Source organism: Triticum aestivum, chromosome 2B (assembly GCF_018294505.1).
Source record: "Triticum aestivum cultivar Chinese Spring chromosome 2B, IWGSC CS RefSeq v2.1, whole genome shotgun sequence".
NCBI classification, from domain to species: Eukaryota; Viridiplantae; Streptophyta; class Magnoliopsida; order Poales; family Poaceae; genus Triticum; species Triticum aestivum.
Window position 1 is genome coordinate 245395013 of NC_057798.1, and position 25635 is coordinate 245420647.

The window sequence follows — 25635 nt, forward strand, 5'->3', positions numbered from 1 at the left end:
CCGCCGCTGGGTGAAAGTGAACAACTGCGCGAGTAGTGGATTCCCTCCCTCACCGACAGCGATTGTCGGTGTCAAAACCGGCGGATCTCGGGTAGGGGGTCCCGAACTGTGCGTCTAGGCGGATGGTAACAGAAGACAAGGGACACGATGTTTTTACCCAGGTTCGGGCCCTCTCGATGGAGGTAAAACCCTACTCCTGCTTGATTGATATTGATGATATGGGTAGTACAAGAGTGGATCTACCACGAGATCAAGGAGGCTAAACCCTAGAAGCTAGCCTATGGTATGATTGTTGTAATGGTTGTTCGTCCTACGGACTAAAGCCCTCCAGTTTATATAGACACCGGAGAGGGCTAGGGTTACACAGAGTCGGTTACAATGGTAGGAGATCTACATATACGTATCGCCAAGCTTGCCTTCCACGCCGAGGAAAGTCCCATCCGGACACAGGACGAAGTCTTCAATCTTGTATCTTCATAGTCTTGGAGTCCGGCGGACGATGATAGTCCGGCTGTCCGGACACCCCCTAGTCCAGGACTCCCTCAGTAACCCCTGAACCTGGCTTCAATGACGATGAGTCTGGCGCGCATAATGCTCGGCATTGCAAGGCGGGTTCCTCCTCCGAATAATCCATAGAAGATTGTGAACACCAGGATAGTGTCCGGCTCTGCAAAATAATTCCACATTCCACCGTAGAGAGAATAATATGTACACAAGTTCAATCTGCTGACGTATTTCGTGGCTGACGTCACGCCACTACCAAGCCTTTACTTGAATCGTTTTTTATTATACCACCTCAGCGCGTTTAGCGAAGCGGTTTCCTTGGCACATCTTGTCGAAGCAGAGATCGTGTTCCCCTTATTCCGGGATTCTCATCAATACGGACGTGGGTAACCCAACCGCGCCATTGATGGTGGCGCTTGGGAGATAAGCAAGTTTTACTAGGCCGGTGGGGACGCATAGTCTTCGTCCGCCTATATATAAGGGGATAAGGATCCACCTTTTCACCTACGCCTTCTTCCTCCTTTGCTTATCCATCTCCGCGCACTCGAGCTCCAGCGCCCAAGTTCGCGCATCTCGTCTCGACCTTCTCCGACCATGTCTGGAGCGGGAGGCAAATGGTTGGCCTCCTCCGTCACGGAGGAGCACATCGCAAAGCTGCGCAGTGCCGGATACCTTTCCAGCGACATCGCGCACCGGTTTCCCGACAAGGGGCAGCTCATCCCCACCCCCAGGCCCCATGATAGGGTCGTTTTCCTTCCCCACTTCCTCCGTAGACTGGGCTTTCCACTTCACCCCTTTGTCCAGGGGCTCATGTTCTACTACGGCCTGGATTTCCACGATCTGGCGCCGAACTTCATCCTCAACATCTCGGCATTTATCGTCGTGTGCGAGGCCTTCCTCTGCATCCAGCCCCACTTCGGCTTGTGGCTAAAGACCTTCAATGTCAAGCCGAAGGTAGTGAAGGGCACTCAAGCGGAGTGCAGAGGTGCCATGTTGGGCAAGATGCCCAACGTCCGCTGGTTCGAAGGGGCCTTTGTGGAGTCCGTCAAGGGGTGGCAATCGGGGTGGTTCTACATCACCGAGCCACGCGACCCTACGTGGGCGGCGGCCCCCGAGTTTAGATCTGGTATCCCTATGCAGCTCACCTCCTGGAAAGAGAAGGGCTTGCTATGGGGTAGTTCGGAGGAGGTGACAGGACTCCAAGCCTGTATCCAGAAGCTGGTGAACAAGAAGCTCAGGCTTGTCAATGTGGTCCAAGTCATGCTCATCCGCCGGATTCTCCCCTGCCAACAACGGGCATTTAAATTGTGGGAGTTCAATCCGGCACAGCACCAGGCATTGAGCGGGCTCTTCGACATGACGTACGAAAGCGCCTGGAGGGTGCTGTTCAAGGGCGCCGAAGCTCCCGCATCCGCCACTGAAGATCGCGGATTTCACTCGCAGCGACCAGCTGACGAGGTAAGTGATTCTACCCCTTTACGGGACACTTGTTTTTAATAGTTTGACCCTATGCGGGTTTCAATCTTCCTTTTCCTTTGACAGGACTGGATGAAGAAGGCCAAGCTGATCATCTGCCCGACTCCAATGCCAGAAAACCCAGTTGACGCCCGTCTAGCGGGGCTGCTGGTTCCGGCACCACATGTGGTGCCGGAGAAGAAGGCCAAGAAGGAGGCCACGGGTACTCGAAAGAGTTCCCGTTTTCAGGTGTCCGACGACTCCGAGGCGGACTCCTCCCCCGAAGGAGAGGAGGAGGAAGAAGACTCTCTCCCAGAGGAAGGAGAGAGGAAGAGGAAGGCTTCCCCAATAGGGGAGGCCGAAGGGTCCAAGAGGGGAAGAACTATTCCCCCGGATAGCTCCGCCAACGCCAACGTTGGTGAAGAAGAGTGGCCCTCGAGGGCCAGGCCTCCGGCAAGATCGTAAGTATCCGGATTCCTGAATGATTTGTAATTTCTTTTGTGTCACATAGTGTCCTTCTAATGCCGCACTACTGCCTGCAGTCCGGCCGATGATGATCTCCCCGCTTCGTCGAGCGGGTCGTTGGCTCCGTCGGATGTAGATTCCATCCCGACTGCCTCCACCCCTCGCGCCGCTGAGGACGCCGAGGTGGGATCCCGGGAAGGGACCCATCAGGAGGAGGCTCCGGAGGCGCCGCAAGGCAGCCTCCCGGACTTTGCGCCGGACTCCACGCCGGAACCCGCAGTGGTTCCGGAGTCCGGCAGGCGGCCCCTTCGCAAGAAGGGCAAGACCGTGACGCCGGCGGCCCCCGTCCAACCGGAGGCGCCGGACAACTTGTTGGAGGCGCTCAAAGGCGCTTCCATCGAGGAAGAACACCGCACTATCATGAGTGCGGTGATTCAGAAGGTTCAGCTCACCAAGAGCGGGCTGACAGAAGCCTGCAGCAGCCTTCTAACAGGCTTTGAGGTAAGAAGTTAAAAAATATGTAATGTAATACCGCATAGACAGTAGCCCCTGATGCTCGGTTCGGTGTTCGGAAAGAAAAGCCGGACTGAGGATCTAAAAAGATATACGCAGGGTTGCTAAAAATTATGTCAATATGGGTTTGCAGGCTGCGCTGCTGACCTCTGCCGCACTGACTGCGGAGGTCGGTGCTTTGAAGCAGGACCTCGAGCGGTCTAAGCAAGAGCTCGGCCGTGCCAAGAAGCAGCTCGAGGACAAAGAAGGTGAGTAACACCACTTTGAATAGTTACCTTACAGAAAAGGATTTAGGTTGCAATAAAAATAACAAGGATAACGTGGGTACTGCAGGGGCCACGAACGAGGTGGCAACCCTGAAGGAGGCTGTGTCCGCGGCCGAACGCAATGCGGCCGCGGAACGGGCAGAGCGAGAGAAGCAGGAGGCGCGGGTGGCGGAGGTGCGGCAAGAGCTCCAGGCTCTCATGGAAAAGCATGAGAGTTTGGAGCGCGACTCAAAGACTCGAGAGTCCGAGCTTGCCTCGGCTCTCGAAAGTGCCAAAGCCGCCAAGGCCGAGGCCCATAAGGCCCTTCAGGAGGTTGAGGATGTGAAGAAAATAGCGGCGGGTAAGGCATTTTTCATGCAAAGCAAGCATGTTAATGTAAACTACCTGATACTTACCCGAATTCGGAGCTCTCCAGGGGCGTTTGCAGATCTGCCTCGCAGTGTGTCCGATGCCGCCGCATTCTACCGAGCCGAGGAGGGGAGCTCAACGGAGAAGGTCTTCTGGTCTCAGTATGCTGAGGCCAGCCATCCGGTGCCCCCTAGCGACCAGCTGAAGCAGCTGGTCGAGCTCCACAAGGTAGCCGAGCAGGCCATGAAGGGCCTCATAGTCCGGCTGTGGCCTGGAGAGGCCATGCCTGGGAGCTACTTCGGCCTCGTGCGGCGGCTGGTGGATGCGTGCCCCTGGGTGGAGGTCATCAAGCGCTCCGCCTGTATTGAAGGTGCTCGTCGGGCCCTTGCCCGCGCAAAGGTGCACTGGGGCAGGCTGGATGCGGAGAAGCTTATTACTGACGCGCCGCCAGCGGGCAAGGAGTATCGTACGCCCGAGATGTACTATAAGACTGTCCTGAAGGGTGCTCGCAAGATTGCGGATGAGTGCCCCAGAGATGTAATTATTGAGTAAACTCGCTATGTGTTATCCTGTGCGCTGAAAACTTTGTTCATATGCGCTAAGCAACGCTTGTTTGATTTAAAATATTACCTTCTGTGCGGCCGTTTATAAAATCTGAGAGATGGCAAGTCGTCGGCTTCAGCCCCCATGCCACGAGTGCTAGGGTGTTCGGGATAAACTTGAGCACTCTTGTTCCCATTTTTTGGTCCATCTAGGGAGGCGCTCAACACGACGAACAAGGCAAGCGGACTTATAATGCCTGAACACTCTCACTTAGCCATAGAATTCTATAATTTTAAATTTCGGCGAAGCCCCTAGTATTCGGAAGACCGAGTTCAGGGCGCTATCCACGCCTTGGCCGGACATTATCCGGTTCTTCGCTCGAAGTGGCATAAGTCTTTAGGGACTCGAAAAGACCTCTCGAACAGCGACCAGTCTCTCGCCATATCATGCCAGTCGGTTTTAGCTTTCTCCACTGAGGCGCTCGCCCAGCTCAACCGGGGCGCAATCGAAGTGGTTCTCTCAGTGCTACCTTAGCCGACAGAATGGAACGTAAGGTACCAAAACATGGGAGCCGGGCAAACCCAACTATTGACCCAAGACATGATTCGGAGCCGATTCATATAATGCTATAAGTTCGGGGTGCCGCACTTGTGAAAGTGTTTGGACTTATCACACCATAATGCGGGGAACATAAGCCCCTGGTGTATTCGGCCGTACCAAAATATACTGGTGCAAGATGTCATTAATGAACATATATGTAAAGTAATGCAATTATAGGCAAAAAGTGCTGCATTATTTATTTAAGGAATTCTGCTATGAGTGCGAAACGATACAAATAGTGCGGTAAGAAAGGGATTGGACTAATTAAACATGTCCCCCTCCAGGGGTGGGCTGCAGACTGGTGTGTATAATCAAATTTAATGCTCGTAATGGAGACCACCTGAGTGTTTGTCGCAGCCTCCCTGGCTGTTGCATCGTGAGTTCGGTGGGTTCGTCGCCGGACAGGGCCTCTGGTGAACGGAGTCCTGTGTATAAAAAGAAGGAAAATAAAAAATAAAAAGAGCGACACACTTGGGAGCCCCTGGTGTGGTCGAGCCGCACTCTGGGTCTGTTGTGGTCGTGCCCCTCCCCCTATGCCCATGGTATCTCCAGAGCGTAATGATGTACGCGGAGGGCTGGTCTTGCAATCATGCGAGGGCTGGGGTTGGGGCCGCATTGCTACGCGTGCTCGGAACGTGCCAGGTGGTCTTGTTGATGTTGCTCCGGGCGCGTTTGGCTGTGTCCGGTCGTTTAACGGCCGGACTCGAAAATTGCCTTAGAAGGCTGCTCTGTACTTCTGCCGCGAGAGCCGCTGTATGTTCCTCCGTTCGGAGGGAGCGTTCCGTATTTCCGTTGACCGTGATGACTCCACGAGGGCCTGGCATCTTGAGCTTGAGGTATGCGTAATGCGGCACCGCGTTGAACTTTGCGAACGCGGTTCGTCCGAGCAGAGCGTGATAGCCGCTGCGGAACGGGACTATGTCGAAGATTAACTCCTCGCTCCGGAAATTATCCGGGGATCCGAAGACCACTTCCAGTGTGACTGAGCCTGTACAATTGGCCTCAACACCTGGTATGATGCCTTTAAAGGTCGTCTTTGTAGGTTTAATCCTTGAGGGGTCTATGCCCATCTTGCGCACTGTATCCTGATAAAGCAGGTTCAGGCTACTGCCGCCGTCCATCAGGACTCTCGTGAGGTGAAATCCATCGACGATTGGGTCTAAAACCAATGCGGCGAATCCGCCATGGCGGATACTGGTCGGATGGTCTCTTCGATCGAAAGTGATCGGGCAAGAGGACCATGGATTGAACTTCGGGGCGACTGGCTCCATCGCATATACGTCCCTTAGTGCACGCTTCCGCTCCCTCTTGGGTATATGGGTTGCGTATATCATGTTTACCGTCCGCACTTGTGGGGGGAAACCCTTCTGTCCTCTACTGTTCGGCGGCCGGGTCTCTTCCTCGTCGTCGCTGTGCAGCCCCTTGTCGTTGTTTTCGGCAATTAACTTGCCTGCCTGCTTAAATACCCAACAATCTCTGTTGGTGTGGTTAGCTGGCTTTTCGGGGGTGCCATGTATCTAGCAAGAGCGGTCGAGTATTCGGTCCAAATTGGATGGACCCGGAGTGGTTCTTTTGAATGGCTTCTTCCGCTGACCGGGTTTAGAGCCTCGGAATCCGGCGTTGACTGCCGTATCCTCATTGTTGTCGCCGTTAACGCGGCGTTTGTTTTTGCTTCGACGCGACCTGCCGTTATGGTCCTTAGTATCCGGAATGCTAGCATTTTTACTGAGGTTGTTGCTGCGAGCTAGCCAGCTATCCTCTCCCGCACAGAAGCGGGTCATTAATGATGTGAGGGCTGCCATGGATTTCGGCTTTTCCTGTCCTAGGTGCCGGGCTAGCCATTCATCGCAAATGTTATGTTTGAAGGCTACGAGGGCCTCTGCATCCGGACAGTCGACGATTTGATTTTTCTTTGTTAAGAACCGTGTCCAGAACTGTCTGGCTGATTCATCTGGCTGATGAATTATGTGGCTTAGGTCATCGGCGTCTGGTGGTCGCACATATGTGCCCTGGAAGTTGTCGAGGAATGCGGCTTCCAGGTCTTCCCAACACCCAATTGACTCTGCGGGCAAGCTGTTAAGCCAATGCCGAGCTGGTCCTTTAAGCTTGAGTGGGAGATACTTGATGGCGTGGAGATCGTCGCCGCGGGCCATATGGATGTGAAGGAGATAATCTTCGATCCAAACCGCGGGGTCTGTCGTGCCATCGTAGGATTCAATGTTTACGGGTTTAAACCCTTCAGGGATTTGATGATCCATTACTTCATCAGTGAAGCATAGCGGGTGTGCGGCGCCTCTGTATTGAGCAATATCACGACGTAGCTCAAGGGAGCGTTGTCTGCTGTGTTCGGCCCGGCCGGAGTTGTTGTATCCGGCTCGACGGTATTCGTCGTGGGTCGTGGGGCGCCCACGTGATCCATATATAGATCTAGATTGTCTTGCCTTGTCCTCCAATATATCCCGCAAGTCCGGCGCGTTCCCCCGTGGCTTCATACTTTTCGAGCAATGCCGGGGTATGGTCTTGATGGAGGGCCTGGATGCCTCTCTGTCGCGACCACGGGGTGGTCGGTCGGCCGTATTGTGTGCTGGTGATGAAGGTATGTATGCTTCCTCCTCTAATCGGGGGAGCAACTTGCGTTTTGGGTAGCTCTTGGAGGGGTGTTCGAGTTCATACTCTTCGGCCGCGAGGACCTCGGTCCATCTGTCGGCCAGCAGGTCTTGATCAGCTTGAAGCTGCTGCTGCTTTTTATTTAGGCTATTTGTTGTGGCCATTAGCCTGCGTTTGAAACGCTCTTGTTCGACGGGATCCTCAGGCACGACGAATTCGTCGTCGTCGAGGCTTGCCTCGTCTCCGGAGGGAGGTATGTAATTATCATCCTCGACCTCTTCATCTGCCGCTCTCTCGTGAGGGCTTGCTTCTGCATCCTCCTGCGCTGAATCTTGCAGGAGGGGATTGTCTTCGGCACTCTCTGGGGTGTTATTATCTCCTGTGCCGGAATCTCCATTCTTGCTGTGGCGGGATTTAGAGCGGCGTTGCTGACGTCGGCGCTTGGGCTGTTTCTTTAAGCAATCTGCCTCCACTGCTTCTTCGCCGTCCCCATCTTTTGGGGTGTCCACCATGTATATGTCATATGACGAGGTGGTCTTCCAGTGCCCTGTAGGCGCTGGTTCTTGATCGTCTCCGGCATCGTCGTCCATACCGTCGATGTCTTCGGAGTCATAGTCTAGTTTGTCGGTTAGATCGTCGACAGTGGCTACAAAGTGGGTGGTGGGTGGGGTTTGAATTTCTTCGTCGTCCGCATCCCAACCATCCTGGCCATAGTCCGGCCAGGGCTCTCCGGATAGCGAGAGATCCTTTAGCGAATTTAGGATGTCGCCAAAGGGTGAGTGCTGAAAGATGTCCGCGGCGGTGAACTCAATGATCGGCGCCCAATCGGATTCAATTGGGAGGGGCGCAGGAGGTTTGGAGTCCGGCAGGGAGTCTGGCACCTCGGAGTCACGAGCTTTATAAGGGACGAGGTCAGTGTTCGGCTCCATCACCATGGAAGTTGCAGCTCCCGAGGCGGTGTCCAGCCACCCGTCCTCGATCTGCGCGATCGGCTCCGAACTAGGGATCGGAGCGGATTCGTGTGCGGCCTCCAAGGTACTGTCCGGCGGCAGAGTTAGGTCATGCCCATCGTGACAGTGCGGCACGCTCGGCTGCGGCTCGGATCCGTCGAAGATCAAGTCTTTGCGGATATCAGCCGTGAAGTTTAGGCTTCCAAATCTGACCTGACGGCCAGGGGCGTAGCTTTCGATCTGCTCCAGATGGCCAAGTGAATTGGCCCGCAGTGCGAAGCCGCCGAATACGAAGATCTGTCTGGGGAGAAAAGTCTCACCCTGGACGGCGTTGTTGTTGATTGAAGAAGCCATCAAGCCTATCGGTGACGACACAGAGGAACTCTCAATGAAAGCACCAATGTCGGTGTCAAAACCGGCGGATCTCGGGTAGGGGGTCCCGAACTGTGCGTCTAGGCGGATGGTAACAGGAGACAAGGGACACGATGTTTTTACCCAGGTTCGGGCCCTCTCGATGGAGGTAAAACCCTACTCCTGCTTGATTGATATTGATGATATGGGTAGTACAAGAGTGGATCTACCACGAGATCAAGGAGGCTAAACCCTAGAAGCTAGCCTATGGTATGATTGTTGTAATGGTTGTTCGTCCTACGGACTAAAGCCCTCCGATTTATATAGACACCGGAGAGGGCTAGGGTTACACAGAGTCGGTTACAATGGTAGGAGATCTACATATCCGTATCGCCAATCTTGCCTTCCACGCCAAGGAAAGTCCCATCCGGACACGGGACGAAGTCTTCAATCTTGTATCTTCATAGTCTTGGAGTCCGGCAGACGATGATAGTCCGGCTGTCCGGACACCCCCTAGTCCAGGACTCCCTCAGCGACAACATTAAGCCTCCTTCCCTTCCCGGAGGACGGATCCTGCCAGATCTTTGACCAGCAGTGAGGGTAGAGAGAGGCCAACGAAGTCTTGTTTAGATCTGGAGAGGGTGAGAGAGTGTGAAGAGAGCAACTACAAGCACTGAGGCTCCAGCGTGTATATATATATACTGGAGAGAGTGTGTGAAGCATGCAAACCCTAGAAAACAAGCGCCGAGGCTGCAGCTTATACGTGATGAGGTGATTATACGGTCACTACGAGATCGTATAGCTCCGTATCCATCCATTTTGACCAGTCAAAGAATCCTCCTGGCACAAATTATGCTCAAGTGTAGTTATCGAACCCGAGACCTCAAGTTTGATGAGCGAACAGGCGAACCAGCTACACAACCCTCCTGTTATGTTCAACGAGAGGAAAATAACCTTTTATACATTCCTGCATTCGTGTGACAAGCATGATGTGTTTTTTTGTGTGTGTGGGAGTCATTGGGATTTAAATCATAATCATGTCATGTGGCTTTGGTGGTAAGTGAAGGAAATATGCCCTAGAGGCAATAATAAAGTTATTATTTATTTCCTCATATCATGATAAATATTTATTATTCATGCTAGAATTCTATTGACCGGAAACATGATACATGTGTGAATACATAGACAAACATATAGTCACTAGTATGCCTCTACTTGACTAGCTCATTAATCAAAGATGGTTATGTTTCCTATCCATAGACATGTGTTATCATTTGATTAATGGGATCACATCATTAGAAGAATGATGTGATTGACATCACCCATTCCGTTAGCCTAGCACTTGATCGTTTAGTATATTGCTATTGCTTTCTTCATGACTTATACATGTTCCTGTAACTATGAGATCATACAACTCCCGTTTACCGGAGGAACACTTTGGGTGCTACCAAACGTCACAACGTAACTGGGTGATTATAAAGGAGTACTACAGGTGTCTCCAAAGGTACATGTTGAGTTGGCGTATTTCGAGATTAGGTTTTGTCACTCCGATTGTTGGAGAGGTATCTCTGGGCCCTCTCGGTAATGCACATCACTATAAGCCTTGCAAGCAATGTAGCTAATGAGTTAGTTACGGAATGATGCATTACGTAACGAGTAAAGAGACTTGCCGGTAACGAGATTGAACTAGGTATTGGATACCGACGATCGAATCTCGGGCAAGTAACATACCGACGACAAAGGGAACAACGTATGTTGTTATGCGGTTTGACCGATAAAGATCTTCGTAGAATATGTAGGAACCAATATGGGCATCCAGGTTCCGCTATTGGTTATTGACCGAGAATAGTTCTAGGTCATGTCTACATAGTTCTCGAACCCGTAGGGTCCGCACGCTTAACGTTACGATGACATTTTTATTATGAGTTTATAAGTTTTGATGTACCGAAGTTTTTTCGGAGTCCCAGATGTGATCACGGACATGACGAGGAGTCTTGAAATGGTCGAGAGATAAAGATTGATATATTGGACGACTATATTCGGACACCGGAAGTGTTCCGGACGTTTTCGGAGAAAACCGGAGTGCCGGAGGGTTACCGGAACCCCCCCGAGAGAGTTAATGGGCCACATGGGCCTTAGTGGAAAGAGAGAGGGGCGGCCAGGGTGGGCCGCACGCCCCCTCTCCCTTTGGTCCGAATTGGACTAGGAGGGGGGGCGGCGCCCCCCTCTTTCCTTCTCCCTCTCCCCCTTCCTTTCCCCTCCTAGTAGGAGTAGGAAAGGGGGAGTCCTACTCCTACTAGGAGGAGGACTCCTCCTCCTGGCGCGCCCTCTAGGGCCGGCCGGCCTCCCCCCTTGCTCCTTTATATACGGGGGCAGGGGGCACCCTAGGACACACAAGTTGATCTACGGATCGTTCCTTAGCCGTGTGCGGTGCCCCCCTCCACCATATTCCACCTCGGTCATATCATCGCGGAGTTTAGGTGAAGCCCTGCGCCGGTAGAACATCATCATCGTCACCACACCGTCATGCTGACGGAAATCATCCCCGAAGCTTTGCTGGATTGGATCCCGGGGGTCGTCATCGAGCTGAACGTGTGCTAAACTCGGAGGTGCTGTATGTTCGGTGCTTGGATCGGTCGGATCGTGAAGACGTACGACTACATCAACCGTGTTGTCATAACGCTTCTGCTTACGGTCTACGAGGGTACGTGGACAACACTCTCCCCTCTCGTTGCTATGCCATCACCATGATCTTGCGTGTGCGTAGGATAATTTTTGAAACTACTACGTTCCCCAACAGTGGCATTGAGCCTAGGTTTTATGCGTTGATGTTATATGCACGAGTAGAACACAAGTGAGTTGTGGGCGATACAAGTCATACTGCTTACCAGCATGTCATACTTTGGTTCGGCGGTATTGTGAGATGAAGCGGCCCGGACCGACATTACGCGTACGCTTACGCGAGACTGGTTTCACCGTTACGAGCACTCGTGCTTAAAGGTGGCTGGCGGGTGTCTGTCTCTCTCACTTTAGCTGAATCGAGTGTGGCTACGCCCGGTCCTTGCGAAGGTTAAAACATCACTAACTTGACGAACTATCGTTGTGGTTTTGATGCATAGGTAAGAACGGTTCTTGCTCAGCCCATAGCAGCCACGTAAAATTTGCAACAACAAAGTAGAGGACGTCTAACTTGTTTTTGCAGGGCATGTTGTGATGTGATGTGGTCAAGACGTGATGCTATATTTTATTGTATGAGATGATCATGTTTTGTAACCGAAGTTATCGGCAACTAGTAGGAGCCATATGGTTGTCGCTTTATTGTATGAAATGCAAACGCCCTGTCATTGCTTTACTTTATCACTAAGCGGTAGCGATAGTCGTAGAAGCAATAGATGGCATAAACGACAACGATGCTACAATGGAGATCAAGGTGTCGCGCTGGTGACGATGGTGATCACAACGGTGCTTCGGAGATGGAGATCACAAGCACAAGATGATGATGGCCATATCATATCACTTATATTGATTGCATGTGATGTTTATCCTTTATGCATCTTATCTTGCTTTCATTGACGGTAGCATTTTAAGATGATCTCTCACTAAAAATTATCAAGAAGTGTTCTCCCTGAGTATGCACCGTTGCCAAAGTTCGTCGTGCCTAGACACCACGTGATGAGCGGGTGTGATAAGCTCTACGTCCATCTACAACGAGTGCAAGCCAGTTTTGCACACGCAGAATACTCAGGTTAAACTTGACGAGCCTAGCATATGCAGATATGGCCTCGGAACATAGAGACCGAAAGGTCGAACGTGAATCATATAGTAGATATGATCAACATAGTGATGTTCACCATTGAAACTACTCCATCTCACGTGATGATCGGACATGGTTTAGTTGATTTGGATCACGTGATCACTTAGATGACTAGAGAGATGTCTGTCTAAGTGGGAGTTCTTAAGTAATATGATTAATTGAACTTAAATTTATCATGAACTTAGTACCTGATAGTATTTTGCTTGTCTATGTTTGTTGTGGATAGATGGCTCGTGCTGTTGTTCCGTTGAATTTTAATGCGTTCCTTGAGAAAGCAAAGTTGAAAGATGATGGTAGCAATTACACGGACTGGGTCCGTAACCTGAGGATTATCCTCATTGCTGCATAGAAGAATTACGTCCTGGAAGCACCGCTGGGTGCCAGGCCTGCTGCTGATGCAACTGACGACGTTAAGAACGTCTGGCAGAGCAAAGCTGATGACTACTCGATAGTTCAGTGTGCCATGCTTTACGGCTTAGAACCGGGTCTTCAACGACGTTTTGAACGTCATGGAGCATATGAGATGTTCCAGGAGTTGAAGTTAATATTTCAAGCAAATGCCCGGATTGAGAGATATGAAGTCTCCAATAAGTTCTATAGCTGCAAGATGGAGGAGAATAGTTCTGTCAGTGAACACATACTCAAAATGTCTGGGTATAATAATCACTTGATTCAACTGGGAGTTAATCTTCCTGATGATAGTGTCATTGACAGAATTCTTCAATCACTGCCACCAAGCTACAAGAGCTTCGTGATGAACTATAATATGCAAGGGATGGACAAGACTATTCCCGAGCTCTTCGCAATGCTAAAAGCCGCGGAGGTAGAAATCAAGAAGGAGCATCAAGTGTTGATGGTCAACAAGACCACCAGTTTCAAGAAAAAGGGCAAAGGGAAGAAGAAGGGGAACTTCAAGAAGAACAGCAAGCAAGTTGCTGATCAAGAGAAGAAACCCAAGTGTGGACCTAAGCCTGAAACTAAGTGCTTCTACTACAAGCAGACTGGACACTGGAAGCGGAACTGCCCCAAGTATTTGGCGGATAAGAAGGATGGCAAAGTGAACAAAGGTATATGTGATATACATGTTATTGATGTGTACCTTACTAATGCTCGCAGTAGTACCTGGGTATTTGATACTGGTTCTGTTGCTAATATTTGCAACTCGAAACAGGGACTACGGATTAAGCGAAGATTGGCTAAGGACGAGGTGACGATGCGCGTGGGAAATGGTTCCAAAGTCGATGTGATCGCGGTCGGCACGCTACCTCTACATCTACCATCGGGATTAGTTTTAGACCTAAATAATTGTTATTTGGTGCCAGCGTTGAGCATGAACATTATATCTGGATCTTGTTTGATGCGAGACGGTTATTCATTTAAATCAGAGAATAATGGTTGTTCTATTTATATGAGTAATATCTTTTATGGTCATGCACCCTTGAAGAGTGGTCTATTTTTATTGAATCTCGATAGTAGTGATACACATATTCATAGTGTTGAAACCAAAAGATGCAGAGTTGATAATGATAGTGCAACTTATTTGTGGCACTGCCGTTTAGGTCATATCGGTGTAAAGCGCATGAAGAAACTCCATACTGATGGGCTTTTGGAATCACTTGATTATGAATCACTTGGTACTTGCGAACCGTGCCTCATGGGCAAGATGACTAAAACGCCGTTCTCCGGAACTATGGAGCGAGCAACTGATTTGTTGGAAATCATACATACTGATGTTTGTGGTCCAATGAATGTTGAGGCTCGCGGCGGGTATCGTTATTTTCTCACCTTCACAGATGATTTGAGCAGATATGGGTATATCTACTTAATGAAACACAAGTCTGAAACATTTGAAAAGTTCAAAGAATTTCAGAGTGAAGTGGAAAATCATCGTAACAAGAAAATAAAGTTTCTACGATCTGATCGTGGAGGAGAATATTTGAGTTACGAGTTTGGTCTACACTTGAAACAATGCGGAATAGTTTCGCAACTCACGCCACCCGGAACACCACAACGAAATGGTGTGTCCGAACGTCGTAATCGTACTTTACTAGATATGGTGCGATCTATGATGTCTCTTACTGATTTACCGCTATCGTTTTGGGGTTATGCTTTAGAGACGGCCGCATTCACGTTAAATAGGGCACCATCAAAATCCGTTGAGACGACGCCTTATGAACTATGGTTTGGCAAGAAACCAAAGTTGTCGTTTCTTAAAGTTTGGGGCTGCGATGCTTATGTGAAGAAACTTCAACCAGATAAGCTCGAACCCAAATCGGAGAAATGTGTCTTCATAGGATACCCAAAAGAGACTATTGGGTACACCTTCTATCACAGATCTGAGGGCAAGATTTTCGTTGCTAAAATCGGATCCTTTCTAGAGAAGGAGTTTCTCTCGAAAGAAGTGAGTGGGAGGAAAGTAGAACTTGATGAGGTAACTGTACCTGCTCCCTTATTGGAAAGTAGTTCATCACAAGAACCGGTTCCTGTGACAACTACACCAAATAGTGAGGAAGCTAATGATATTGATCATGAAACTTCAGATCAAGTTTCTACTGAACCTCGTAGGTCTACCAGAGTAAGATCCGCACCAGAGTGGTACGGTAATCCTATTCTGGAAGTCATGTTACTTGACCATGACGAACCTACGAACTATGAGGAAGCGATGATGAGCCCAGATTCCGCAAAATGGCTAAAGGCCATGAAATCTGAGATGGGATCCATGTATGAGAACAAAGTATGGACTTTGGTTGACTTGCGCGATGATCGGCAAGCCATTGAGAATAAATGGATCTTTAAGAAGAAGACTGACGCTGATGGTAATGTAACTGTCTATAAAGCTCGACTTGTTGCGAAAGGTTTTCGACAAGTTCAAGGGGTTGACTACGATGAGACTTTCTCACCCGTAGCGATGCTTAAGTCTGTCCGAATCATGTTAGCTATTGCTGCATTTCATGATTATGAAATTTGGCAAATGGATGTCAAAACTGCATTCTTGAATGGATTTCTAGAAGAAGAGTTGTATATGATGCAACCAGAAGGTTTTGTTGATCCAAAAGGTGCTAACAAAGTGTGCAAGCTCCAGCGATCCATTTATGGACTGGTGCAAGCATCTCGGAGTTGGAATAAACGCTTTGATAGTGTGATCAAAGCATATGGTTTTATACAGACTTTTGGAGAAGCCTGTATTTACAAGAAAGTGAGTGGGAGCTCTGTAGCATTTCTGATATTATATGTAGATGACATATTATTAATTGGAAATGATATAGAATTTCTGGATAGCATAAAGGGATACTTGAATAAAAGTTTTTCAATGAAAGACCTCGGTGAAGCTGCTTACATATTGGGCATCAAGATTTATAGAGATAGATCAAGACGCTTAATAGGACTTTCACAAAGCACATACCTTGATAAATTTTGAAAAAGTTCAAAATGGATCAGGCAAAGAAAGGGTTCTTGCCCGTGCTACAAGGTGTGAAGTTGAGTCAGACTCAATGCCCGACCACAGCAGAAGATAGAGAGAAAATGAAAGATGTTCCCTATGCTTCAGCCATAGGCTCTATCATGTATGCAATGCTGTGTACCAGACCTGACGTATGCTTAGCAATAAGCTTGGCAGGAAGGTACCAAAGTAATCCAGGAGTGGATCACTGGACAGCGGTCAAGAACATCCTGAAATACCTGAAAAGGACTAAGGATATGTTTCTCGTATATGGAGGTGACAAAGAGCTAGTCGTAAATGGTTACGTCGATGCAAGCTTTGACACTGATCCGGACGATTCTAAATCGCAAACCGGATACGTGTTTTTATTAAACGGTGGAGCTGTAAGTTGGTGCAGTTCTAAACAAAGCGTCAGTGGCGGGATCTACATGTGAAGCGGAGTACATAGCTGCTTCGGAAGCAGCAAATGAAGGAGTCTGGATGAAGGAGTTCATTTCCGATCTAGGTGTCATACCTAGTGCATCGGGACCAATGAAGATCTTCTGTGACAATACTGGTGCAATTGCCTTGGCAAAGGAATCCAGATTTCACAAGAGGACCAAGCACATCAAGAGACGCTTCAATTCCATTCGGGACCAAGTCCAAGTGGGAGACATAGAGATTTGCAAGATACATACGGATCTGAATGTTGCAGACCCGTTGACTAAGCCTCTCTCACGAGCAAAACATGATCAGCACCAAGACTCCATGGGTGTTAGAATCATTACTATGTAACCTAAGATTATTGACTCTAGTGCAAGTGGGAGACTGAAGGAAATATGCCCTAGAGGCAATAATAAAGTTATTATTTATTTCCTCATATCATGATAAATGTTTATTATTCATGCTAGAATTGTATTAACCAGAAACATGATACATGTGTGAATACATAGACAAACATATAGTCACTAGTATGCCTCTACTTGACTACCTCATTAATCAAAGATGGTTATGTTTCCTAACCATAGACATGTGTTGTCATTTGATTAATGGGATCACATCATTAGAAGAATCATGTGATTGACATGACCCATTCCATTAGCCTAGCACTTGATCGTTTAGTATATTGCTATTGCTTTCTTCATGACTTATACATGTTCCTGTAACTATGAGATTATGCAACTCCCGTTTACCGGAGGAACACTTCGGGTGCTACCAAACGTCACAACGTAACTGGGTGATTATAAAGGAGTACTACAGGTGTCTCCAAAGGTACATGTTGAGTTGGCGTATTCCGAGATTAGGTTTTGTCACTCCGATTGTCGGAGAGGTATCTCTGGGCCCTCTCGGTAATGCACATCACTATAAGCCTTGCAAGCAATGTAGCTAATGAGTTAGTTACGGAATGATGCATTACGTAACGAGTAAAGAGACTTGTCGGTAACGAGATTGAACTAGGTATTGGATACCGACGATCGAATCTCGGGCAAGTAACATACCGATGACAAAGGGAACAACGTATGTTGTTATGCGGTTTGACCGATAAAGATCTTCGTAGAATATGTAGGAACCAATATGGGCATCCAGGTTCCGCTATTGGTTATTGACCGAGAATAGTTCTAGGTCATGTCTACATAGTTCTCGAACCCGTAGGGTCCGCACGCTTAACGTTACGATGACAGTTTTATTATGAGTTTATAAGTTTTGATGTAACGAAGTTTGTTCGGAGTCCCGGATGTGATCACGGACATGACGAGGAGTCTCGAAATGGTTGAGACATAAAGATTGATATATTGGACGACTATATTCGGACACCGGAAGTGTTCCGGACGTTTTCGGAGAAAACCGGAGTGCCGGAGGGTTACCGGAACCCCCCCCCCCGGGAGAGTTAATGGGCCACATGGGCCTTAGTGGAAAGAGAGAGGGGCGGCCAGGGTGGGCCGCGCGCCCCCTCTCCCTCTAGTCCGAATTGGACTAGGAGGGGGGGCGGCGCCCCCCCTCTTTCCTTCTCCCTCTCCCCCTTCCTTTCCCCTCCTAGTAGGAGTAGGAAAGGGGGAGTCCTACTCCTACTAGGAGGAGGACTCCTCCTCCTGGCGCGCCCTCTAGGGCCGGCCGGCCTCCCCCTTGCTCCTTTATATACGGGGGCAAGGGGGCACCCTAGGACACACAAGTTGATCTACGGATCGTTCCTTAGCCGTGTGCGGTGCCCCCCTCCACCATATTCCACCTCGGTCATATCGTCGCGAAGTTTAGGCGAAGCCCTGCGCCGGTAGAACATCATCGTCGTCACCACACCGTCGTGCTGACGGAACTCATCCCCGAAGCTTTGCTGGATCGGAGCCCGGGGATCGTCATCGAGCTGAATGTGTGCTGAACTCGGAGGTGCCGTATGTTTGGTGCTTGGATCGGTCGGATCATGAAGACGTACGACTACATCAACCGCGTTGTCATAACGCTTCCGCTTACGGTCTACGAGGGTACATGGACAACACTCTCCCCTCTCGTTGCTATGCCATCACCATGATCTTGCGTGTGCGTAGGATAATTTTTGAAATTTCTACGTTCCCCAACAGTAAGACTATCCACAGTGGTGCAGAAATAATGCAGCCTTAGACACCTTACCTCTCTCCACATAGTATGTTGGGTCCCACCAGTCAGAGGGTAAAACAAACAAATTAATAAGAAAAATTAAAAGCACCAGCGGTGTATCTTACCTCACACATCTCGCTACTACTCGGGAACACTGTCCAATTGATCCCTCTGTTCGCTCATGTACTATTTTAAGTGAATCCTTATTATAACATGCACACAATTTTGGGCACTTGTATTCGACCTAAGTCAGTGTGCCACCATATCTCGTACTTACTACTCCCTGTATCTAGGTGTAATAAGTCATGTTAGAAGTTGCAGCGGGACCAAGTTGTGTGCGTGTGCGTGTGTGTGTGTGTGTGTCTAACAGCATGTGTGTGTTAGAGAGAGCGACAGATCGACCTACTCCTACAAAGAGATGGTGTGTAGTGTACGATTTTAGCCGCGAGAGTCGGTGCATCCTCTCATTTCCGGGCGTTTCCGGTAGGGACAGGCGGACAGCTGCCACGCCCGGTCCTAACCAACCTGGCCCACCCAAAGCCCCTCCATCGCCCGCGCGCGCTTCCTGCCCGAAATGGTCAGCGCCGCTCCAAAGAATCGGTGCCGCATTCATGCCCGGGCAGAGCGGACGCGACCTCTCACTGGCGCAAGAGTGATGGTTGCTTCGTCCATCCAACTTACTGCTGGGTCTATGTGATTTTACGGCTCATTGGTCTTTATTACTGAGGTGGTAGGACCGTTGGATGTCCCAGGCTTTCGGCGAAAGGAGGTACTACTAGATTACAATTTTCTCCATTCTTACAGCGGAGGAGTGCAAGAGCAGTGAAAACACGCAGGCTCAGTGATTACATGGCCCACCTCACACTATCACCATATTTTCTGGACACCGTGCGACACCTAACTCTTTACATAGTACTCCCTCCATTCCTAAATACTAGATGAGTCCCCGCGCGTTGCCGCGGAACAGCCGTATATCTCTCTGCGTAAAATTATCGATTTCATAGAACTAAAAAAACTCTATAACCGCATGACAAATGTGGTAGCCAAACTAAAAAAACTCCCATCATCATCTAGATCATCCCACTTAAGGAAAAAAGATCAGCCAACTCCTAGTGCATAATGGGATTATATTTTTCTTTTTGACATGTTAATGGGACTTAAAAGTTCACTTACATGCATGCTACCAGTGCATGCTTGCATGCAGACATGTTGATGTGATTTAAAACCCAATCACATGCATGTCACGGTATTTCTGCATGCTTGCATGTGGCTTAGTGCGGAGCCTCTCAACGTCTAGATCAGACGGCTATTATGGACTTATTTAGTTCATCTAACGGCTACATTAATTTTGATGATGTGGCTCAAGGAGAGGATAGAGAATTCCTAGTAGTGGGGGCTAGCTATTACTAGTAGATAAGTCTTTGTAGAGATTCCACTAGGTGAACTACATACGGAACAAATTGAATGAATCTTCACTTAAAATGCATCTATATACATCCGCATGTAGCTCATGGTGAAATCTCTACAAAGACGTATATTTAGGAACGGAGGAAGTACTAGTATAGTACGTACTATAATTTATGAGCGAGATAAATTTGTACAATGCTATGAAGCTTCCAGCTTCTGTTACATGTATCTTGCGTCCAAGGTTGCCTGTTGCAACATTTCATCAAATACAAAGGAGACTAACATGCATGCTATTGCATCTCAATGTTTGACAGATCATAGAAAATATGTACTCCCTCCGTTCCAAAATAAGTGTCTCAACATTATGCAAACTTTAGTACAAAGTTGTACTACAACTAAAGTTGACACTTATTTTGGAACAGAGGCAGCTAAAGAAAAAAATGATCCATGCAGTCCCTAGCCCTTGACCAGTCAACCCTAACCAGGCTTGAATTTGCTGGCAATGTTCGAGCTTCCTAAGAAATGAAGTTTGCAACCTTTTGACCATCGGATCATTTTGTGCAGTTTCACCAAAATCAAGATGAGCATCCCTGTGGCAAAGAAATTGAAGAAGCGTGATTAGAATAAGATTACTGGGACTAGTTGACGAGACATAAACTCATCACAAATACAGTACGTAGAAGCCAGTAGAGGTATGTGCGGGGCAAAGAAGTAGAGAAATATCCACATGGAGTGATGTGGGCAGCTGGAGCAGTGGTGCAAGCCGGTTGTAAAGGGAGTTGTACTTGAGGGATGTCGGGACATAGCTCAACCTTGAGGAGGGCGGCGGGAGGTGGCAACTGTCCACCTCGCGACAGTGAGCAAGGGACGAAGGCAACCTCACCGGCTTTGTGAGAGAGAACGGCGGGGACCCTTGATCAGGACATGCCGATAGTGGGTTTTCACCGTCGGCAACGATGACCGCATCTACACTAAGCATCCACCCCTTCCCCCGGTGGACGTGATCCGCCGGGATGTTAGAGATGTGGCCACAGTCGTTTTGTGCGAGAGAGTGTGAAGAGAGCAACCCCAGCAAGCAACCGTGTAGGCTGGCCTGTCCTGACTATGTATATAGTGGAGCGGTTTCCTTTTCTCACCATATGAACCTATCATATTGCGTATGTGCCACTGAAGAAAAAAAAAGTTTATTTATAAATGACATGGCACCTACTACTCGTTTTCCTATAACCTTGCGCTTGACATCTCCAAAATATTAACCTTCCGATTAGCCCTTCGCCTCTTCGAGAAGTCGAGCAATAATGGTAGTGAAGTATATATCGTTCTGGCTATATGAGACCGAATGAATTGCTGCACGTCCACCACGTGGGCGAGGGTCGAGGGGCGAGGGAGAGTGCTACATATGGAGCAAAATGAGTGAATCTACACTCTAAAATACGTCTAGATACATCAGTGTTTGGAGTATGTACTAGTTCATATTGAAATCTACTAAAGGACATATATATTCCAAACAATATGATATAATCTCTATAACCAAGGTAGTAGGGACGAGGAGTAAATGGAGGGAGTAGTAAATTTTTCTCCTCGTCCTGCGAGCCACCGCGCACGTGGGCGAGGGAGCGGGCGTAAGGCATACAGTACTAAGCAAGCTTCAACTCATCCTGCGAGTCACCGTGCCCGTGGGCGGGGGAGATGGCGTACTAAGCAAGCTTCTCCTCGTTCTACGAGTTGACGGGACACATCAAAAGTACTCCAGTGTATAGAGCCTTGCCTCTAAGGTAGGCCCCACATGGTTTGCCTCTTTTTTAACATAATGCGTCAAATCGCAATTTGTTTGTTCACCCATCGTAGATGATCCTCCCTCCACCAAGTGGACAACCAGTACATGTGCCAAATTACCACGTGGGCTGCCTTTTCGTATAGAAATGAGGTCCACCGTGTACCCGCGCGGTTGTGGTTGGGAAAGATATGGGAGTACGTGCGCCGTGCATGCACCTCTTCTCTTTGTGCACGTCCCCCACCTACATGGGTGTGTGTGAGAGATACAAACTGCGTCCGTGAGTGTTTTTTTTGGGGTGGGGGTGGGGGTGGAGGGTTGATTTCGTGAATGTATTTGTGGGAATATCTGTCGATGACATCTCAAACAAAATTTTGCATGCAATGTATGTGAAATGGAGGCCTATCCATATCATATATAGAGGGTCGAGCGATCGACGAGAAGAGAGGGAGGGGTCATAGATATCGATAGAGTCGAAGAGAGGATCAAGTGGGTGGGTGCGAGATCGATGAAGAGAGCCATCGAAATTGTTTGTGTGTGCAAGTCAAAGATATAGGGCGACTGACCTACCGGAACATGAGAGGGCACAGGTCAAGTTTGTGTGTGGCAGGGAGACATGACTAGAGCGCTCGATGTATTGGTGTGTGTGGGGGGGAGGGGTGGGGGAGGGGTAGGCAGAGGCCTAACTATAGAGGTAGAATGACTCATATATGTGTTGAGAAGGAGAGTCCCAGCTATGTCTTGAGGGAGATCGGTCGACATCCATACATAACTAAAGGACGGGAAATATGATGGGACAGAGAGAGAGAGGAGAGAGAGGGAGGGAGAGGGGTAGAGTGCTGGATGGGTGATGGAGTTGCTTCTCGAAGATGGTGGAAGAGGCCTACTAGACAAACAGAGGGTGGAACTGCAATGTTATGAATAAGAGTGGGGATGTGTTTCTGTGTGTGCCTATGCGTGATAGATCTGTCGGGACGCATTCATGGATGATGAAGGGGAACCATGTGTTTGGTAAGCAAACCTAACTAGATCGGTAGATCAATTTTTGTTTGTCGGAGGAAGGGAGAGACATAACTAATGAGGTAGATCGATCGACGTGTGGGTAAAAATGAGTTATAAGGACCTAGCTAGCTATATGTATAGCGAGAGATCGGTCGGTGTATGTCCATTTGTTAGAGGCAAATAAGGCCCAGCGAGACGGATAGACAGAGAGAATGGAACTAGGAGGTGGTGCGAGAGGCCCAGCTACTAGCTAGATAGGGGGAGGAGTGTGCGGCTGTGAGATCGATGAAAAGAGGGGCGAGAGTTTACACGTGTGTGTGACCATATGAGAGACATGAGGCAAGGACACATAAAGGAGGAGATTGAAGGTGCGTGTGCATGTTGTAGGCAGGCATCGCTGGAGAGGTTTATCGATCGGTGTGTGTCGGAAAGGAGTTGTGGAGACTCTGGGAGAATGACCTAAAGAAAAAAAGAACATGCCCGGTGGATAGAATGCCGAGGGAGGGGGAGGGCGAGGAGGGCGTGTGCATGCACAAGAGAAAGTTAGTGGTAGCTACAAAGGTTAGAGGATTGTGTGGGTGTAAGAGACTAACAAAGATCATAATTTGATATGAAAGTGGATTCATATATTTGAATAGGATATCATAGTGTTTTAAACATATGCATGCATGAATATAGCGGTGATACGCGTGTTGTGCACATGTTATACCATAATGTGATAATGCATGGCATTTGCAACTCACATTTTATGTGAATTTGTGATAATGTGTGGCGTTTGCAGCTTATAACTAAATATCGAACAATGTAAACAATACTATATATCAAACATTCTCACTTTTTATTTGAATTTGTGGTAATGTGTGGTGTTTGCAATTCACATCTAAATACTTGTAGGTGTAGGGGGCGGGGCACCATACATAATGTGATAAACGCATTATACATATGAGACATGGTTTAGATTATGAAGATCTACCTAGAGCTAGAAATGTAATGTGATTTGAAATCAACATAAAGTGGATTCAAAAAATCGAGTTCGAGTTCATATAGTACACATAGTTCATATGTAACTCGAGACTAATCATGTGGTGTGCTGTGAAGATAATACACAAACGATGGTTTAACTTGACAATAATGATGATTGTAGATCTTATTAAAATAGAGAAACAAATTCAAATGCTTTGACTTCACAACAATCATTACTGTAGATCTTATTCAAATAGAGAAACGAATTCAAATTTAGTTCATATTGAAGCGGTAGTATATACGTTTGGAATGCACTAAAACGTTCATTTGAGTAGTAGGTTGCATGCATTATACACGTAGCGAAATATTTTAATTTAACATAACATGAATTCAAAGTTTTGAATGACATTTGTAGTGCGAATTGATTTGGTACAGTACACGTTAGGCTTGTCCGGAAATTTCAACCCGCGCCTTGTTAGCCCGAAATATTTAAGATATATCTTTGTCTGTTGTGCTCCGACAACTCCCTCCATCTCAACCCGTGCCTTGCTATTCTGAAATTACAACGCGCATGAAAACTCCCACCTCCTGTGAAATCCTGACAAAATGCCCGTGGTACCCTTGAACCGAAAGAACCGCCTCAAATCGGTGGGGGTACTTTCGTAACTTACCCCACATTTTGGACAAGCGTGTCCCTAAGCCATGGTTCCCCACTGCCATCCCATCTGCCCACCCATTCGTACACCGAGGCGGCGAAAACCCGTGACGAAGCCCCACACCCTGCTCCGTCCGCCACCCAGCCAGAGCCTCTTCCCCGATGACGTCGTCCACAGCAACACCTCAACGTCCCTCATCCACCGTACCGGATGATAATCCGTCGTCGATCTCATCGTCCCGCCAGTTCAGCCACCCCGTCCTCCACCTCCAAAGAGCTGCCCCGATGTTCCCCTCGTCTTTCACGCCACCTCCATTCCCACACCACCGTCTTCACCTGCACCACCGGAAGAGCATCATCATCACCGTTTCCTCGGATGAAGTCGCGGCCTAATCGGCGCCACCAAAGAGGGTGTACACTAATCGCCACATTTTCTTCTTGATTCGATCTCACGGTGCTGCCGGCGCTCGATCCTGAGCCGACACGGCGCGGCTCCATCCACGGTGGCATCGCTGGCCACTTCCTCCACAGCGTCCCTCCCTCGGCGGTGACGTCCACATCAGTAGGAGCTGCTGCTGCTTTAGCTCTCGCTCGCGCTGCTGCTTTGCTCTTGCTCTCGGTCCCCTGCCTGGTCTGCTCTTGCTATTGCTCTTGCTCCCACTGCTGCTCTATCTCTTGCTCTTGCTTGAGATGTTGCTCCGATTTAGCTACATTTCAGTCGACTGAATCGACTTTTGGGTCAATCGATTTTCAGGGGGTGGGGGGCTCGCCGGGGTGAAGGAAGAACCAGCCGCAGCGGGGAGGGGGGCTCGCCGGAGATGTACCCCACTATCTATCTTAGGGTTCAGGGTGGGGTAGGTGGTTGCCGGCGGTGGTGGGGTGGTGGCGTGGGGATCGCCGGAGAAAAAGCTCGGCACGGGGGGGGCCTAGAGGGATGGCCGGGGCGGCGGCGGATCGGCGGTGGGAAGTGTTTTCCGGGCGGGCGGGGCGGCGCACCACCCGCCGCGGGCGGCGGGGGGCTGCTGTTTTGCCGGTGGTGGCTGGCGACTCAGGGGGGTGGAGTTGAAGATGAACTGCAGGCCCTTGATTTCGTATCCAATGGCTGCATAATCGACTAACCAGAGATGAAAAAGTCAGTCGACTGACGTGTAGCCTCACCTTGCTAGTGCGTTCAGTTTCGATAGCAAAATTCAGTTTCGACAGTTAAGTTCAGTTTCGACAGTTAAATTTAGTTTCAACAGTTAAGTTCAGAGATGAGCGGCTGATGTATTTTACATCTAGCACTTTGTGGTTATGTATTTTACGTCATGTATTGGAGATTCTATTATAATTCCACTCAGGTTAACGTTGTCTCTCTTGTCCTGCTTCAGCCTCGGCGTCGTACAACTCACTGAAGCTGCTCCAATGACGA